Source organism: Lissotriton vulgaris, chromosome 12 (genome assembly GCF_964263255.1).
Source record: "Lissotriton vulgaris chromosome 12, aLisVul1.2, whole genome shotgun sequence".
NCBI classification, from domain to species: domain Eukaryota; kingdom Metazoa; phylum Chordata; class Amphibia; order Caudata; family Salamandridae; genus Lissotriton; species Lissotriton vulgaris.
Genome location: NC_141700.1, coordinates 174,525,661 through 174,544,708, shown reverse-complemented (window position 1 = coordinate 174,544,708; position 19,048 = coordinate 174,525,661).

Sequence of the window (19,048 nt, the reverse complement as noted above, 5' to 3'; positions counted from 1 at the left end):
ATCTGCAAAACACAGCAGACAGAAGCCTGGGATAGTGTCCATCCACAGGCCCCACCGAGATGCTTAAACCCATGGGGCTCGTAACTGAGAGCAGGTGCGTGGACCCTGGGGCTCACCGGAGTGCTGAGACAGGAACAGCATGGACGCTGCGTGACATAGGTGGGAACCGAGAGGGGGCTCACCGGTGGAACGCTCTGCTTGTGCACTGGGATGACTGCTCCTACTGCATTGAAATGTTGGAGCTGGGCCTAAATCTGCATGGCCCGCACCGGATTTGCTGCGGCTTGAAACAAGCCAAACATAACTGGCTGAACCAGTGCCTTCCATCTTCCCTAGGACAGTGGCACTGGGAAATCCCTGCTTAGTTGGTAGGCCCCTAATTGTCTGGCTTTGCCTATGCATGTGACTTGCTACAAGGAACAGGAGTGCCACACACAAAGTACAGGAGGTGGCCTTCCATTGTAGATCTATGAGCCTAACTCTTTGAGGGTAGTCTTAGTGGTTCACCATGGGGCGGCATTGGCGAGCCAGAGATGAACTGAAGTGTGGTGCAGACTGCCCAGTCCTGCTCTGTCTTCACTGCACTAAGGAATATGAGCGACACAGAGGATGACTAGGAGGAGGTGACTGGTCTGGGACGGGTTGTCTGCTACTTGCCTAGAGGGCCGGGATCCTTAGGCTGTAAGCCACTGTCGCATTGTGGAAAAAGCACAGCTGGGCACATGTGCTTCTGTCTATTGTAAGAAACGCACACCTTATAAACTGTACCGGTTTGGGGATGATCCAGGGGAACAGGTTCCAGGACATCCTCTTGATGCGGGATGGAGGGGGAGGGGAGAGGATGATGCTGCTGGAAGGGTGAGAGATGGAGGAGTGTACACGGGTGCTCCTGACCACAGGGACGGCCTGGACGTTGCTTTTTCTAGTAATAGATCAGATGGTTGCTGATGTTATCCCATCTATTTTTGTCCTGTTATTGGGTGTATAAACCATCTCTACGTTTGCTGCTAGGCCACATCCCCTCACATACACACTTGTTAAAGGGTTAATCTAGTTCCTATATTAAACAACAATAGGTTTGGGGTGTTCCCCAAGATGATAGGGTCTGCTCTTTTGGTATTAAATGTTGGCAGTTTATGGTAAAAAGAATTTGTTCAGGTGCTATTACACCCGGCTGCTGCTCATCCTAGACAATCCACTTCATTATAATCATACACAACTATGTTCTTCCGTTCAATTTCTATCTAAGTGTATACTTTCTACATGACTTCACAATGCATATTAGCGTGGATGGTCTGAGGATTGCGCACCCCCTACCGTAGGTACGCAGTTTATGCATATCTGAAACAGCACAATACACAAATAGCTCTCCTGCAGGAGATCCACCTGACACAACTAGAGGTGAGAAGACTGCTACGTAGGTGGAGGGGACACATTATAGCAACAAATTATTCTGAATTTGCTAGAGGAGTACTGGTTTGGGTTCAACCTGGTACCCCCCTTCTAATAGAGGAAGTGGAGATAGATGCAGAGGGGAGGTATGTTTTCCTCACAGGTAGACTGGATGGGAGAGGTTTGCTATTTGGTACTGTTTATGGACAGAACACGGAACTGGGCCCTTTTTGGACTAAACTCTCTACTGTCCTCTCTAAATGGTGCAATTTTCCATGGGTGATAGGAGGGATTTCAATAATGTGCTAGACGTAACCCTGGACCCCTCATTCCAGCCTCTGAGGGCACAAAAGGGGCCACAGGGGCATGTCTGAAGGCACTGCAACCCTGAAACACTCTTTATGCCCGCATTGCCAGGATGTAGTGCATCTGTAACCTGCTACCAGCAGGCAGAATACTTGGTTCTTACATACTCAGATCACAATCCGCAATATATATCCCTGCAATGGGATATCAGGCCTTCTCTGATCCCCCTGTGGCGGTTACCACCTACTATGCTGGAAGACTTAACCTTCTGCGACTCTCTGCCCTCTGCTGCTGAGCAATATTTTGAGTGGAATGCGGGCACAGCGTCGTCCATGTCAATGGAATGGGAGGAGTTTAAGGTGACACTCAGAGGCAGTTGTCTGCGGATGGGATGCGGGATGCGGGACGTAACAACAGGTGGACCGGGAGCTCCTGAAATTGAAATGTTAGTTATTGACATTGGAAACATACCTGTCCTTGTGTGCCTCCCACTCTGAGGAACTGTTAAAGGCAAGAACAACACACACAACTCTCATGGAAAGGCAGAGATGCTTTAATTATGCAGCACACTATGCTAGGGGAAACGTGTAGACAGACCAGTCTGGCAGCCTGCTTGCCTGGTTAATTAGGCAGGAACAACTGAGTGATTCAATCAATGCATTGCAGTCCCCCACTGGACTAATGAAATATACCCAACATGAGAAACATGAGGAGCTGTGTTGGACTTGGCCCATTTGCAGAGTCATCCATAAACTTTTTGCTTTTCTCCTAGCCTTTTTTCTAACATGGTGGTAGTGGTTTTAGGACTCAGGGTACTATAGCTCGGCTGTCCAGTGTAAAGTGCGTGCACGGTCTGTGTTACATTTGGTAGATTGGCCTGCCCTCCCATAGGATCGCATTGGGCGGTTCTCTGATGAGTGTGCCAGTGGTAATTCCTGTTATGAGAGGAGCAGTGTGGTCAAGTTTAGTATGGTTGGAATAGTAATAATAAATGTTACGCAATGGTGTGCATGGCTTTTTTATGACCATTTTAGAAATGCCACTTTTAGAAGTTGGCATTTCTGTATGCTATGCGCCTTCCTGCCTGATGTGAATTGCATGTGTGGCTTGTGAGTGACAGGGGCTGGGAGGGGTGTATGGCTCCAGGAGGGGCAGGGTGAGTCAGCACTAGTCTGAATGGGGCATCTGTGCTGGGAGTAGTGGGAGGAGTAATCCCCTGAATAGGGCTGTGCCCAGCCTGGACAATGCTGGCTCCGCTCCCTGCAGTGTGTCTGATCACCTAGCCCCTGCTTGACAAAGGGGAAGAGGAGCTTGGAAAACAGAGTGCTCCAATTCCCCCCTGAACCACTTGCATCTGGTTCCCCCATACCCTGTACTACAGACAAAGGAAAATAAAGTATAAATGTAGTGGCTGTGACACCATGAAATTGTTCTGTGCTTGTACTTACTTAGAGGGAACCCTCTGCCAGGAGGAACTGCTGCGCAACCCTGCTGCTGTCTCCTAGGGGCCCTGCGTGCTGGCCTGCCTGACTGCGCTGTGCTGTGGTCTCCCCAGCACCAAGGACTCCCTTTATTCTGCCCCTTTTAGGACTTTATGGCCTAGCACCCCGTGTGCTTTTATTTTTGCTTTGCCCAAGAGAAGAGGGCTGAGGCTTCGCAGCAAAGAGCTTCCATGCCTTTGGGGGAAATCCCCATGTGTGAATTCCTCCCATTCCTGCCCGGCGGAGCAGGTGCCCACCCCGCCTCTTTGCCTTTTTGTTTTATATACACTTAGCGGGTGTCCACCCCGCAAGTATCTTAATTTAGAATGGGAGCCTACCCCATATTGCCACCACAGCAGGAGAAAAGAAGTTGCCACCGGCTGCTGCCAGGCGACCCGGAAGTCAGGCAGCGCTGCCTGTTTGTGGGATGGGTGCCCCTGCGAGGTGACAGGAAGCGGACGGGAGTCTACCCCGCTTTCCGGTGCCCAAAGAAGAATAGGAAGTGGACGGGAGTCTACCCCATGCTCCGGTGCCCAAAGAGGAAGAGAAAGCGGAAGGGAGTCTACCCCGCGCTCTGCTGCCCAAAGAAGAAGAAGAAGCGGACGGGAGTCTACCCCGTGCTACGGTGCCAAAGAGGAGTCGGAGGCCGCCGGAAAGAAGGAGGTGGCTGCCGGCCCGAGCGGGGCCTTCCGTGTTGTTTGGAGGAGCCCCGCGGGCAGCCCAGGATGTCTGGGGCCTCGCAGGCTCCATGCTGAAGTCCCGGTCCCTGAAGAGGGACAGGGTGAAGAGCAGAGCCACCAAGTCAAAAGGGGGATGATTGCAGAGCTGGTGTCCCTCTTCCGCGAGACGAGAGCAGAGAGCCCGGTGAGTCATTCACAGCAGTACCGCCATGGCGGACAGCTGCAACGTGGGAGTGATCCTTTGTAGAAGTCCCGGAGTGGGGCTTGAGGGCAATTATTTCACAGAATCCGTAATTGTTCTTCACAGCTGCCCTGCTAGAGAGAGGGCAGCTGCACCATTGGCATAGGTTACTTTGGGAGTCTCAGAGTGGGACTTCCACGGCACATGTAGTGCCAGTGCCATCTTTCATGGGGGCAATTCTTGGGATACGAGTCTCAGAGTGGGGCTCAGGCCATTTTTCCCAGCTGCCCGCCTGATAGAGTGCAGCTGCCACTTTGGGTAATTTGTGCTTAGGAGCCCCAGTGGGGTTTTAGGAGGCACAGTAGTGCCAGCCCCATTCTATTCCTTGGGGGAATTTCGTTTTGCGGAAAGAGGGGTGAGATACACTCCTGCCCTGCCCCAGCTCTTTGCGCACATTCTCTGTAGCTGCAAGTGGCAGCCTTCCGCCCTGACATTTTGGACGTAGGGCATTAAAACCCCAGATGAAGGCCACTTGGCCTGGGGTCATTTTGACGGAGATTGGTAGAGCTCCAGGCTCTACAAAGTTTCATAATGTGTTTATGCTGGTGATTGGTACATACTGTGTTTTATGACCATTACCTGATTTATGCCTAATGTCATGTATGATTATGTGGTGTTTCCTACTTTGATTTATTTTGCAGGATAATGCTGAGTCCAGTATTTTGCCAGTAATTACTGGTTGTGTTCTATGTTATTGGTTCTACATTTACTCTTTTCACTTTGGGATGGTTCTGACAGTGGTCTAAGTGGCCCTGTCAGGTGTAGATAATCCCTTGTAGATATCACCCAGTGTGATTACTATCCTAATGTGTTATGAGAATACAAAGCCTATTTTTTTATATACCGTTGTGCGAAGTTCCTTTTGTGGTGTGCCTGGTCTGTTGTTGCTGTGTGCTTGTTGCACAAACGCTTTACACATTGCCTCCGGGAAAAGCCTGACTGCTTGTGCCAAGCTACCAAGGGGGTGAGCAGGGGTTATCTTTGGCGTGTAACTCCCTTGTCCTGACTAGAGCGGTGGTCTCTACCTGGCTTTGGCGCAAGCCTTAGCCAACCAGAGATTCCATTTCTAACAAGCTGGTTCTTCACTTTACATCACTCTACCAGCCAAATACGGAGGTCTCTCAATTGGAGTTAAAAAGATTCTTAAATGGCCTCCTGATTCCCACACTTTCACCCGATCAATGCACGGACCTTAATATGCCTATTATATTGGAAGAAATACGAGGAGCGATATGCTCCCTGGCCTCAGGCTTGTATGGCTTCCCCTCGGAGATTTAGAAAACGTATTCAGACATATGCCAATGCTGTTGAAGGTCTATGACGAGGCAATACATCTATCAAGCTTGCCGAAGTCTATGTGTGAAGCCATATTAATTACACTATTAAAGCCAAACCGGGACCCCACACGGCTTGGTTCTTACCGCCCTTTGGCACTATTAAATACAGACTACAAGATATTGGCCAGTATTCTTGCTGGTAGACTGGCACCGTTGGTTCTCCATTTGATCCATGCGGATCAGAATGGGTCTGTCCTGGATAGATCCACTACCCTCAACTTACGACAGTTGTTTCGCATAATGAGATATGCTCACTGGGTGTATGGAGCTTGACATGGAGAAGACTTTTGATACAGTAGAGTGGCAGTTTATCTCAATGTCTTGCCTCGCTACAGTCTGGGATCTTCTTTCATATAATACCCTGACCGTGAGAGTCTGGATTGAGAGATTGATAGCATTGCCTATATCTGTTAAGAGGGGCACTAGGCAGGGTTTCCCCTTTGTTCCTCTTCTCTTTGCACTGGCCATTGGAACACTAGTCATCGCCATGTGAGCATTGGCGACCTGATGGGGTGCTTGCATGGGAGAAGAGGTGCATGCAATCTCCTTATATGTTATAATATATACAAGATGTAGCAGACATCCCAGATATTTTACCCAACAATTTGGATTTGTTTGCTCAACTTTCAGGACTGCAGGTCAACTGGGCAAAGTCATGTTTATTCCCATTTAAATCTACCACAAGTGACCCATCATATTCTTTAGACTGACTCATGGTCACATGGCAATCGACCATGTTCCTGTATTTGGGCATCAGGGTATATCATGATGATCATGACCTCCTTGGTGGCAACCTCACACTTGCCTTTACATCGTTATCATCGCAAATGACAATCTGGAAGTCGCTTGCTCTTTCAGTGGCGGGCAAAGTGCCACTTATTAAGATGGTGGTTCTCCCCATCTTTTATATTATTTTGCTAATCTACCACTTTATTTATCAACATCTTTCTTCCGACCCACAGATTGAATCCTCCGCAACTTAATATGGAACAAATCGTGATGTAGAGTGGCACTTTCGAAGTTGTATTTACCATCAGGTGGGGGGGGGATAGTGGTGCCATATTTTGAACAGATGCAGAGGAGGCTCCACACACGGTTAGTAAAGTTCTTTCATTGTTTCACTCTTGTGGAGGGAAGACTGTCTCGCTCCCCCTACAGTTGCAAGTAGTAAGCATGGGCGAATTTTGCAAATTCGCGATCCGCGAATTTGCGGATTTGCAAATTCGCGATCCGTAAAATACGCGAATTTGCGGATTTTTGTTTTTTTGCGTGTTCTCGGGTTTTTTGCGTGTTCGCGGGGCTTTTTGCGTCTTCGCGAGTCGCTTGCATAGCGAAGTTACCCATGCAGTCGTTTATGGGAGAGGGAGAGAGAGATAGATAGATAGAAAGATAGAAAGAGAGAGAAAGAGAGGGAAAGAGAGAGGGAGAGAGAGAACGAGAGAAAGAAAGAGAGGCCGGATCTCTGAAGGGCCAGATTCCTGAGTTGCCCCTACAGAACATACAGCTTTTTATTTTTAGCAAAATGCATATGAAAATTGTGCTGTAAAGGTCTCTTTTAGTTTAACCCCTCCTGACAACTCAAAATGGGCGTATTTGCCATCCTCTCCCTTCTTCCTGTTTTTTATATCTGTAAGTGCTTCCTGATGAGGTTTAATTCCTTGGACAGGTGCCTCGTTGCCTACTTGTAACTATTCTCTGACCCTGCTTCAAGGGTCAGAGCAGGGTCAGAGAATAGTTGCAAGTAGGCAACGAGGCGCCAGGAAGCAAATAACAGCAGGTGTCCAAGTTGAAGTTAATTTGTTTGTAACCCTTTTGTAAAAGGTTACAAAGAAATTAGGTTCAACTTTTGCACCTGCTGCTGTAACCCTTGTTTGACTGCAAATTCGTCCCCGCTGATTCGCGGATTTTACCGCAATTTCGCGAGATTCACGGATAACGAAATCGCGGAAAATCCGCAAATTCGCTCGCGAAACGGATTTTACGCCCACCCTTAGCAAGTAGCTTACGCTGCTTTCGAAATTGTTGTTCCTTACAAGGAATGTTAGACCTTATGCTCCAACTACCCCCCTTCTTGAGACACCCAGAGAGGATAGGACAACCACTCTGGCTGAGCTCACAGCCTGGCACGCGGCGGGTCTAAACACGATGGGAGATCTTTATTTAGATGGAACACACATGATGTACAACGATCTCACACAAGAAGAGAAGTTACCTACTGGGCACTTTCTTATATATGCCTCAAGGATCAGTTTACTACACAACCACTGGGGAGATATAACTCCGGAATTACCGAAAAACCTTGTACTTCTGTACATACATGTTATGGGAGAGGGGAACATTTAACTTGTTGGTTTACTGATGCACTTTGCTACCACAACAATCAGGACTTGACCTTGCAGCGTGCTAAGTGGGAAGTGGATCTTGCTGATCGTGCATAGATGCAGAGTGGTTCACAGTCTTCGAAAGCCCCATATATGTCCCACGTAATGCTCGATTTAGATGAATTCAGTACTATATAGTACATAGGGCATCACCCCGGAAAAATTAATTTGCTATTTTCACAGAGGAGACATGACTTGCCCTTGATGTGCTTGTTTAGACGTGGATCTATTACATATGTTGTGGGCATCTCCTGATCTGCAGTAGTACTGGAAGCGGGTGGCGCAACTTCTATCAGGCTGCACAGATAGATAGTTGCCTAATAATAGTATCTGTGGACAAGGGTCAGAGCTTTAAACAAAGTTCCAGCACCAATCTACACTACCAAGTATGCCTGTATCATCAAAATATGACCATGGTGCGTTGGGTTTGGGGTGTGACCCATATACATCCACCCTTACTAAATTCCAAACTGACCCCACACCAGAGAAAATCGTATTTTTGTGTATATAGCTAATGTAGTACAAGTAATGTTTAGCAATAAAAACAAATATCAAACAGAAAAGACTTCCCAAGCATAATTATTAATCAGCCAGATGCCTTGATTGTAGTAAATTCAAAATCTTTATTGATACGCATTTATTCTCTTTTATGCTTATTCTTTTAAAAACATTACACAATTGCTTTGCCGCCAACGCTTTTCATCCCTCATGGGACTTCTTCAGGGCTAAAGGCAATTACAAAAAACACTGTTTACAATATGTACACATTTAAAACTTTCTTAAATAATTACAAATATACAATTAGAAAATCTCCTGTAATTAAACAATATTCTGTCTGTCCCTGCGTATCAAAATATTCAACATCTAATTATTTTTATACAGCAGTGAATGTACCGGGAAGTCAGCAAACAATACATAGTATCTACTTTTTCAATTTTGGGAAATTCAAGAGCTAAGTTGTGGGTTTGATCAATTATATACATCATCAGTACTGGGAAGGATGTGACGGTAGGGATATCCTGTGGTAAGTTGGTTAATGGTTTAAGAACATTCTTTTTTCGATCTAATGAAACTTAAACTTTGACAGCAAAAGGCATGTCCTGGGAAAATGGGGTCGCCCACTGTACAACGAAAATGGGACAACAGCTGTACACGGATTTATGTAAATGTATGTTGTACTGTAGTTACTGATCAACCCAGAAAATGTTTGTCTCTGCTGCATAAGTTGTAATTATGCGGGATTTTATGCTACAAAACTCAATAAACAGATCAAACAAAAACAGAGACATGAAGTACAATTAGGACTGCAAAAGCTTCTGAGCAAAACTTAGCACTTTTTAATGGAACAAATTAAGCACTGCTTCATCCACAATGTTACAACAAAAAGGTGATGGGTGGAATGCTTGAATTAATCTCAGCCACTGGCAATTGCTGGGGCCTGTAGGAAAATGAGTTTCTGTTGCAGCTCCCCCTCCCACTTTTTGCGGGCTTTTGTTGCAACTTTGACTGTAGAGTACTGGTTCCCTGCTAAACAGGTTCCCAGTACCAGTGTTCTTTCCCTAAAACTATACCACAATTGATACCTGTGTATCTCATATATAAGTCCCTAGGAAAAGGTACCCCTGGTTCCAAGGGCCTTCTGATTAAAGCGGATCCCTGAGGGCTGCAGCACAAACTGTGCCACCCTATGGGACCCCTCACCAAGCACATTCACACTGCCACTGCAGCCTACGTGTCTTGGTGCAGATAAAACAGAAGAGTCGACATGGCACACATCCCTGAGGGCCATGCTCATAGACACTGCATGAGATATAGGTAAGACAACCCTCTAGCAGGTCTTAGCCCTAAGTGTGCGCTATATCTCCTGTGAGGGCATATCTGCATGCCCCTGAAATATACTTGTTGATTCCTAGACATTGTAAGTGACCAGGGAAGCCATAGTAAATACAAGGGCTGCACAATTATCATTACAAGTTCCCCAGCTCCATGATGGAGTCACTGAAATATGGGATGTTTAGTACCTACCAAATATCTCAGCATAATGAACCTGCACTGATTCCAGTGGCCCTTAATACCTACCAATCCTTATTGTGGTCACCGACTGGCTTGAGCCAGCCTACTACCACCAGAGGAGAGTGCCAGCTTGCTCTGAGTTTGACAACAATGCCTTTCCTGGGTGGAGGTCTTCACACCTCCCCCTGGTCAGGAAGAGCTATCCATGACAGGGAACATCAAGGTCCTTGCCACCTGTGTAATGCAACTCCAGCCTCTCCTGTTAGAGGGAGCAGGCCCCCTTCCTGTTCTCACCTCTCTTTTTGGCAGGAGGACAGGTGGGAAAACATAGAAAGAATATGAGGTGTGCCCCCCTCTGCCAACTTCTCCCCTCAGGTGCTGGAGGTGAGGTGAAGTACACTTTTCAGTGCCCACGATCTTGAAGATGATGGGACCTACGCCTTTCTCCCTCAGGAGGTGGCCATAATAGAGAATGTAGACACCCCAAGCAAGGGACTCATTGATCACTACCTGTAACTCCCTTGTACCGGTCCTAAATCTAATATTTCGGTGGCATCCCTAGACCCTATACTTCAGTTCCTGATGACCTAAGAAGAGCTGGACACCACGGAGTCCCACCAACAGAGAAGACTGCAGATAACTACTAACTTGGCCCCAGCCCTACCAACCTGTCTGCAGCCCTCAACAATCCTGCACCAAAAGATGACTCATCCTGTAGCCCAGTGACTTCCAGAACCTTGGGAAGACTGCATGCCTTCAATAAAGACCAAGATCTCCTGAGAACAGCAGACCTGTTCACAAATCCTTCATCTTCAAAGTAAAGACTTTGCGACCTGAAGAACTGCAAAGCCTGCCCTGTTCCACCTCTGAAGCTGATGCCGCTGGCCTGAGTTCAAGTGGCCCACCAGTTCCAGCAAGATTCCTGAGCATTCCAGAGCCTGAGTGCACCATGAGCTGAGCTTTTCCGGTCTCCACGATGTTGCCTGCAGCCTCTGCACAGAGACCCCCCTCAACTGCATCCTGCTCCGCTAAGCTGTTTCCAACACCAAAAGGCACCCTGCACCCATCTGTCCTGGGCCTTTGTAAAGAGGACAAAAGGAGGGATATCCATGTCCCCGAGCACAGCAGCTTACCTCTACAGATGGTGGTTACCTTCAACCGGCCACCTGGCCTGAGCCTGCTGCCCCTTGTCCTATTTTGCATTTCTCTATTGCTTTTTATTGGGCACCCGATACTGTGTTGGCACCATGCACCCTGCCGCCCTGTGCCGCTGGTGGTGTAGTGTTGGTGCTACATTGGGTCCTGCCCATTGTTAGCCTCAACCTCAGAAGACTGGTCCCCCAAGCCGCTGCTACTTCCTTGTAGGAAGCCACTGTCAAATTGCCCCAGTTCCCAATGATGTGTATTGGGCGTCTGACTTTGAACTTGTACCCTGCACCTGGCTGCCCCTGTGCCGCTGGTGGTGTACTATTGGTGCTGAATTGAAAAATGGCCAATACTGACCTTAACCTCTGAAGCCTGGTCTTGGATTTTCGATGTTGCCTATGCATATGTTGAATGTTTTTTTCCTCCAATGGATTGACAATGCAAAGTCTGAAAATTTCACTGTGCCCACATTTTACATTGAAAAGTATTTCTATTGCAAAATGCATTTATCTAAGATGACGTTCTCTGGCTCTACAAAATAAATATAACCAAGTTTTGTTTTTTAATTGAGTGTGTCTCTCATTTACTGTTACTGTGTAAAAATGCATAACTCTACTCTCTGATAAGCCTAACTGCTCACCCACCCTACCACAAAAGAGAGAATTAGTATTATCTACTTTAGACTCTGCAAAAGCCTCTGCGGATCCACTTGAATCTCTGCACCCTATACCTCTTTTTGGTATAGTATATTGAAAGCTGGCTTCCTACAGGGCCACATCCCAATCCACCATTTGATGCCAACCATAGCATCTCAGTTTGGACTCACCCATATGCATATCAGTCTTCATCCTGCTCCAGTTCGGAACAGTCCAACATGAACTGCCAAGTCAGGTCCTCCCTGAACCAGAATACAATAAACCTATGACTGGCTTTGCCTTGACAAGGGCCTGATTTCAGTGGCATAGTGAGCACTGGACCAATATCTGGGCATACCTGTTACACTTAGGGCATCAGCTGCCACAGCAACAAGGTAATAGATTGAATACTTGAATTAATCTCAGCCACTGGCAATTGCTCGGACCGCATCCCAATCCATCATTTTTTGCCCTCCATGCCACCTCAGTTTGAACCCAGTCAAATGCAAATCAGTCTTGACCCTGCTCCTGTGGTAACAGTCCAGCCTGAACTTCTAAGCCAGGTCCACCCTGAACCAGAATATAAGCAAACTAGAGCCAGTTTCACCCTGATAAAGGCTCATCAGTCAGGTATAGCTTGATTCCAGTGGCACTGGACCCACAACTGAGCATACCCGTCACAGTTAATGTTCCCACTCCAATCAAATTTGGGAAAAGTGTTGGACACTAAAGGGGTTACATTCACTATTTCAACTTCAATCTAAACCAATTTAGGGAAACTGTTGGACACTTAAGGCTAGTTAGATTTACTATTCCCACTAGCAATATATTTAATTTAGGGGAAGGTTTAGGACACTAAAGGGAATAGGTTTAGTATTCCAAATACGCTGAAAACCATTATGGGGAAGCCGTTGGACACTAAAGATGTGAGATTTACTTTTTCCTACTCCATTGTAACAAATATTTTAATGTTTTTCAGCACAAAGTACATTATAGGTAATATTCATATTAAGACATCAATAAATTTACTGAAAACTATTAAAAACAAATTAGTACAAAATTAAAATATGACATAAAACATAACTAAATTATTTAGAAAATACCAAACAAATAAATATAATTTATTTTAATATTTTACTATAAACTTATCAAGTTTGAATTAAAATTCTATTTATAAAACAATTAAAAAATCGAACAATATCAATATAAAATTATAAACCACATAACTAGAAAATTACATACTGAAATTTTTTTTAAAAAAAGATTCAACTTAACCATAGAGAAATACAACTATACCTTAACAGAAAAAACTGGAATAAATGTTAATGCCTATTTATAGATTACAAACTTTACAATCAACATTATTTTCTTAAACACATTATTTATCAATAATTCAAGAAAACATATCATTTTATCCAAAGATTTATACACATACTACTTTGAAAGTATATGTTAATTAAAATCTAATCACAGTATAATTTATTTTTATATATTACTTCAAAAATATTTATAAATTAATACAAATTCCACTCTAGCGTCACAAAATATAACATCAGTGTAAAACATTTTAATACACAAATATAAAATTGTAAATGTTATTTTACTTTTAATAATAAATGTTACATACATTTAACTACTAAAATGACAGCAAAATGGAATGATAAAAACATAACTTTTTACAATAAATAAATATGACACCAAAATCTTTTAATAAGAAATTGCATAAAACAAATAAAGAACATAACACCAATACCATACAAAACTAACCTACAAAACAATATTACAGATAACAATATTTTGTAATGATATGTGTTACAGCGATATTCAAAGCAATTAAAGCAATATTCTTACCTTTGATATTTATGTCCACGATATTTCGAACATCACGATATACCTGCCATGATCATTCTAGAGCACAATATTTGTTTTCCATATTTTGTTCATACACTGTTATTTCTAAGCCATATATTTCAGTTTGTTTATTCATTATCAATGCAATGTCATCTTAAGGATTTTTGGGGCCCTGGTCAAGACATTTTTTAGGGCCCACTGTATTACTCTTTTTCTACTAATTGAAACCCACATGATGCCAATCAAACTATCAGAAACAGGATTCACACAAAAAGAGTTGTATTATGTCTTTCCAGTGCTCTCATAAAATGTTAAAATGCCACTCTTAGGTACAGTCAGGCACAGAGGAGAAAGTTAGAGACATGGAACAAGACAAAGGTCATCTAGATAGAGAGAACGATTACTTTCCCAGGGGCCTCTACGAAGATTTGGGCTCAGGGCAATTGCCCACTTCGCCCATGCCTGAAAACATCTCAGCATCAAGGAAGTATTAACTACTAAATCATCAGAAAACAGTGCCCAATTAGGACACAATACTGCAAATAGATATCAAACAGCCAACCTGGACTTGCAATATGCCCCTGTTACATCAATAGATATTTCAAGCCAATCTTCAGAATGTCCTCTATTTCACTAATAGAAATTGTATTAGGCCCCTGTGAAGCTTAAATGCAGGGAAAGGGAATTTATATTTTTTTGTAGCTCATAAGGATCACTGGTGCATCACTTAGTAAATTGTATTATCATTCAAAAATAGTGAGAATATACATTTTGAAGACTGAACAGCATAGTGGTACCTCCACAAGAAAAGTATAATCTTGACAGTACCTAAGGGAATAATCAATGCATATACATAGAAGCCTGTAATTACCATATATAACCTGTGCAATTTCTATGTCACAATCACATTTTCAACTTCACTACTCATCTGAAGTAAAAAAAATGACACCATTATTCTGATTAAATAATTTGTCACAGGTAAAATATGCTGTAACAATGTATACTTTTAGAGTGAGTTAGAAGACAGTGTGCAGTACAGTTCGCTGAGAAAAATTACAACTACATGATAAATATTTAAATAATTAGCTAGATTTTCAGGTTTCTGACTGAAGAACAATTTCCCCTGAAAATGTAGTAGACCAGAAGTAGACATTTAAGGCAGTACGCTTAATTGCAGTTCATTGTGAGAAAGCAGAAATCTATCTGTTACCACACTTTATGAACTGCAGCAGGGTTTGACAAAAACGTAGGGACCATGGTTGTGGTCTGACCGCCGCAAGCTCAGCTGTTCAACCACCATATTGCGAGAGTGGGACACTTTCCTGCACAAAAAACAATCTTAGACTTGTTTTCATATTTACAAGTGTGTATGCTGCAGAACTTAGCAAGTGGGAAAACACCAGGAGAAATAAAGATATTTCTGCTGCTGCACCTCAATCGGCAAGGCATAGCATTTCAACACATTCCCAGGTTTACCTGTCTTGGTAAATCTGGGAATGGGCCCAAATACATGGTGGATACGTGGTAACAATCAATGTCCACCCACGTAAATCCTTCCCAGCGCAGAATAACACAGGGCATCAACTTATGCTGCCTTGTGTTACTCCAGACTTACCATGCAATACAGGGCCCAGCAAGGTGACCTTGCATGACTTGGTAAAACCGATTTAAGGGTTATGTTGCCCTTGCATCACCCTGAGTGACGCAAGGGTAACCCAATCCTCTGATAAATCTGGGACTGAATCGTTTGGTGATTAACTTCAATGGGTTTAATTAAGTTCTATTATTTGTAGCTATTCCCTTAAACTCTTGTGTATATTGCTTTAAATGAGTAAGTCTTTATTACGATTCTTCATCATAAAAGACAATCTAAAACAGTAATACAAAATCCATACAAGATAAAATTCATCATATACAAAGTAAGAAATTGAATTCTTTCTAAAATCCAGTAATACACAGGTTCTTAATTATTTAAAAGATGCTAAGATAGAGTTAAATGTGTAAATATGCAATAGACTTAGACATAGCTAAAATATCTCAAATTTAGAATCACAGTAAGGGTCACAAGTCCTGAAGTGGTGCCCAACTATAGTTCCTACTTCGGGTAGCCATAGAGTCGATCAATCCTAAAGACTAAGCCCCACCCTTTTTAATCCGAAGGATCCATGCCCAGCTCAAAAATTTTGCTACACCAATTACAACTGGGTTAGTGGTGTCATTTTTCAATATTCTGCTTGCAATCTATGCTTATCTTGTTCCCATAAGCATACAAACAGGTTTTAACCATACGCTCCTCGGTTGTTGGTACGCGGGGCAAACAAATAAAAAATGATCGATGGTTTCAATGTGATCTAAACAAAATACACATTTATCACTGCCAGCAGGATTCCATCTTCTAGATAACCATTGTAGTGGTAGTGTGCCTACTCTGAGCTGATGATATAGCCTTATAGCCCGCCGTAGCGGGCTATACCGGCTATTAAAGGCCCGCTGAATCGTTAAAGGCCCAAGCCGAAGGCGAGGGACTTTAACAAAACAGCGGGGCTTTAATAGCAGTATAGCCCTGCAACGAAGGGCTATAAGGCTATTAGAACATTCTGCCACTAGAGGGCAGAATGTTCTAACAAATTAAACAAAGGGTTCTCGAAGCTCGAGGGGATATAAATCCCCTCGAACTTCGAGAAGCCTTTGTAGAACATTGGAGTGTTGCTCTGCGGGCCTTTACCGGCCCGTAGAAGCAGGGAGCACTCCATTGTCTGCAATAGAGCTCCCAACATTCCAATGTTCAATTTATGATCTAGAGGCTTCGTAATAATATCCCAGTACTCTTCCAGGCAGGGTTCAGCCTTAGTATCAAAAAAGATTAGTGTCAAGGAGCTACCTACTTGGGAAGAGTACCTCTTGGTTTTAATCATGTCCCAGTACGCAGCACTATAGATCTTTTTGGCTGGGAACACAGCTGTATCCCGATTACCCTAAAGTTCCCCCATCCCCATGTCGGTCAATAATGACTTGATTTCAGCCAGCCAAGAGATCTTACGGGAACCACCCAGCCCTTTAACTTCCATCATGGCTTTGGCATATAGAGAAAGTTCCGGTGAGGTCCAAAGCCGTCACTAGAACGCCAGGTGTCTGTGGCGTGCCACATCCTCAAATGCCTGGTAACCAAGATCTAACAGTAGGGGAATGCGCGCGGAAGATTGGGGTAAGCCTATGGCCGACCTCAAAAATGTATTCTGTGCAGCAGTGAGTGGGGACAGATTGCTGAAGCCCCACAATTCGGCACCATACAGAATTGTGGTCAAGATTTTAGAGCCATAGATTTTAACAAGTGAGGCAATTGGCTTAGTTAAGGACTGCCTATGCTCTTTAATCAGAGCGCCACCTAGTTGGGTGTGTTTTAAAGCTAGCATGTCAATTTGGGACTTCCAACTCATTTTATCACTATAAGTGATACCCAAATACGTAAAATCAGGTGGGTCCAGTGGGTCACCTCCCATTTGGACCCTTACTCTAACCGGCCTTGGCCCATGGAGCACCATGAACTTGGTTTTCTCCACGTTGACCTCCAGCTCATGTTCGCTGCAAAACACCTCAAAACGAGACAGTGCTAGTTGTAATCCCTGTCTCGTCTTAGATATAAGCAATTACTTTAAATCAATCTAAAGAAGCTTTCATTTACCGTGGGCCGATTTGGCGGGTGGACTTACGTCTGACTACCACCCTAGAGGAAACGGAACCGACCGACTAGCCGTCAGCTGTCCCGTCATAGGGATTACGATGTGATCGCCTGCAAGGCAGTCGCACCGTGTATTCTTTGCATTGCGACGGATGCTGATGGCTGCAGCACCTGCTGAAATGCAAAAAGTGCACCCTATACATATCCCTGAACTACGTGTCAGGCAACATGTTGTGCCTCCCACTTAGTGCAGAGATATGTAGGGGGGCACCATAGTTGCCCCCAGTGACCACATCAGAGTGCCAGGGAGAAAGGGGGACCCACTATGGGGCCCCAAAGTCTCTTTCTGCCTGCCTGTTCACGGTGCCACCATTGTAGGGAATACTGCCCCATCCGCCACACCAGCGGGCTCAAGGAGCCGTAGGATGCGCGGCAGGCAGTCAGTCTTTCCGACTGCCGGCCATTTAAATATAGTCAGCGAATATGATGGGTCCGATGGTGGTGGGACCGCCACCATCATCCTAATCGGGCCCTGTGTGAATATTAAAATTTAAAAAAACATTGATAAATTCAATTCAGACCACCTGCTGTTAAGGACAAAAACAGATCTTCATAGACAGAAAATATTCTACTTGGAATCTGGATCAAAATACATTTGAAGCAAAATACATCTTTCCCTTAAGATATTATTCAATAACAAACACAAAAATTGTTTGCTAATTTGTAAGAAAAATATTACGAGAAATCATTACGCTAAACCCAATTCATAGGGTCACCCTTTGTATTCCATCCTTTGGAAACAACTGGAAATCATCAAAAATATTTAAAAAATACTTTAGTTCCTGTGGTCAGGTTACAAATCGAGTGTTATGATGAGTGCAACATGCTACATTATATACTTCTTGGAAGTTGACCTCCATCTGGTTAAGAGTAAGAAACTACAAAAATACCAATAGGGGTATTTACCACATGTGATTTGCATGAAGTTAATAAAGGAAAATTACAGTCATGGCAGTGGTCCCAAAGCTGAGGGAATTTACCCCGTAAAATCATTACCAGCCCTTCCAAAGCAGGTGGTAAAGAAGCATGCATGGTGTCAATAAATAAATACATATCACTAAACACACATTTATAAGTCACACCCATCTACACAGACCTTCAGAGAACTACATCCATCATGCACAGGCGTTGACATCACAATCCTGTAAAAACCTCATTCAAACACACTGTCACAACCCACCCAGGGATGTTCTCTGTCTTATCAACTTTGTACTACTCCATCAAAATCAAGACCTGCTACAGGATGCAATACAGCAGGGCCCAGACAGACCGCGCAGCGTCAAAGGCAAAGTATACCAGCAGTAGAGGAGCACTGATAGAAAAGACAACGTTGGACGTCCTCAACCTTATATCAACTGAGTTCATAAAAATATATAGGCTGAAAACAGTCACACTACAAAACATCCTGGCTTTTTTGGCGACAACTTTGAAGCAACCAAAGGCACTATCATACCCCACTCCTGTAAAGGCTTGTAATGGTGGCATTTCTTTCATCCGGCCCCACTCAGCACACAGTGGGTACGGTTCAAGACATAGCATTGCAACTTTCATCAAAATACTCCCCTAGTACATTGACATGATGCTCAACGTGACTCATTCGCACATTGTCTACACAAGTAATTCACCAAAATAAAATGCTATTTAAGCTAAATATAATGCCATTGCTGGCTTTATGAATGTGCTGCATGCAATATACCACAACCATATTGCATTAGAAGCTTTTAAGAGAAGAGAGCAAATGTACAGAAACTACCAAATTTAGCATAGCATGGACGTCCAGATTGTTTGTGAAGCTGACTTCTGTTTGACATAGGGATGTACAAGATCCTGTGGTTGGACACACAGT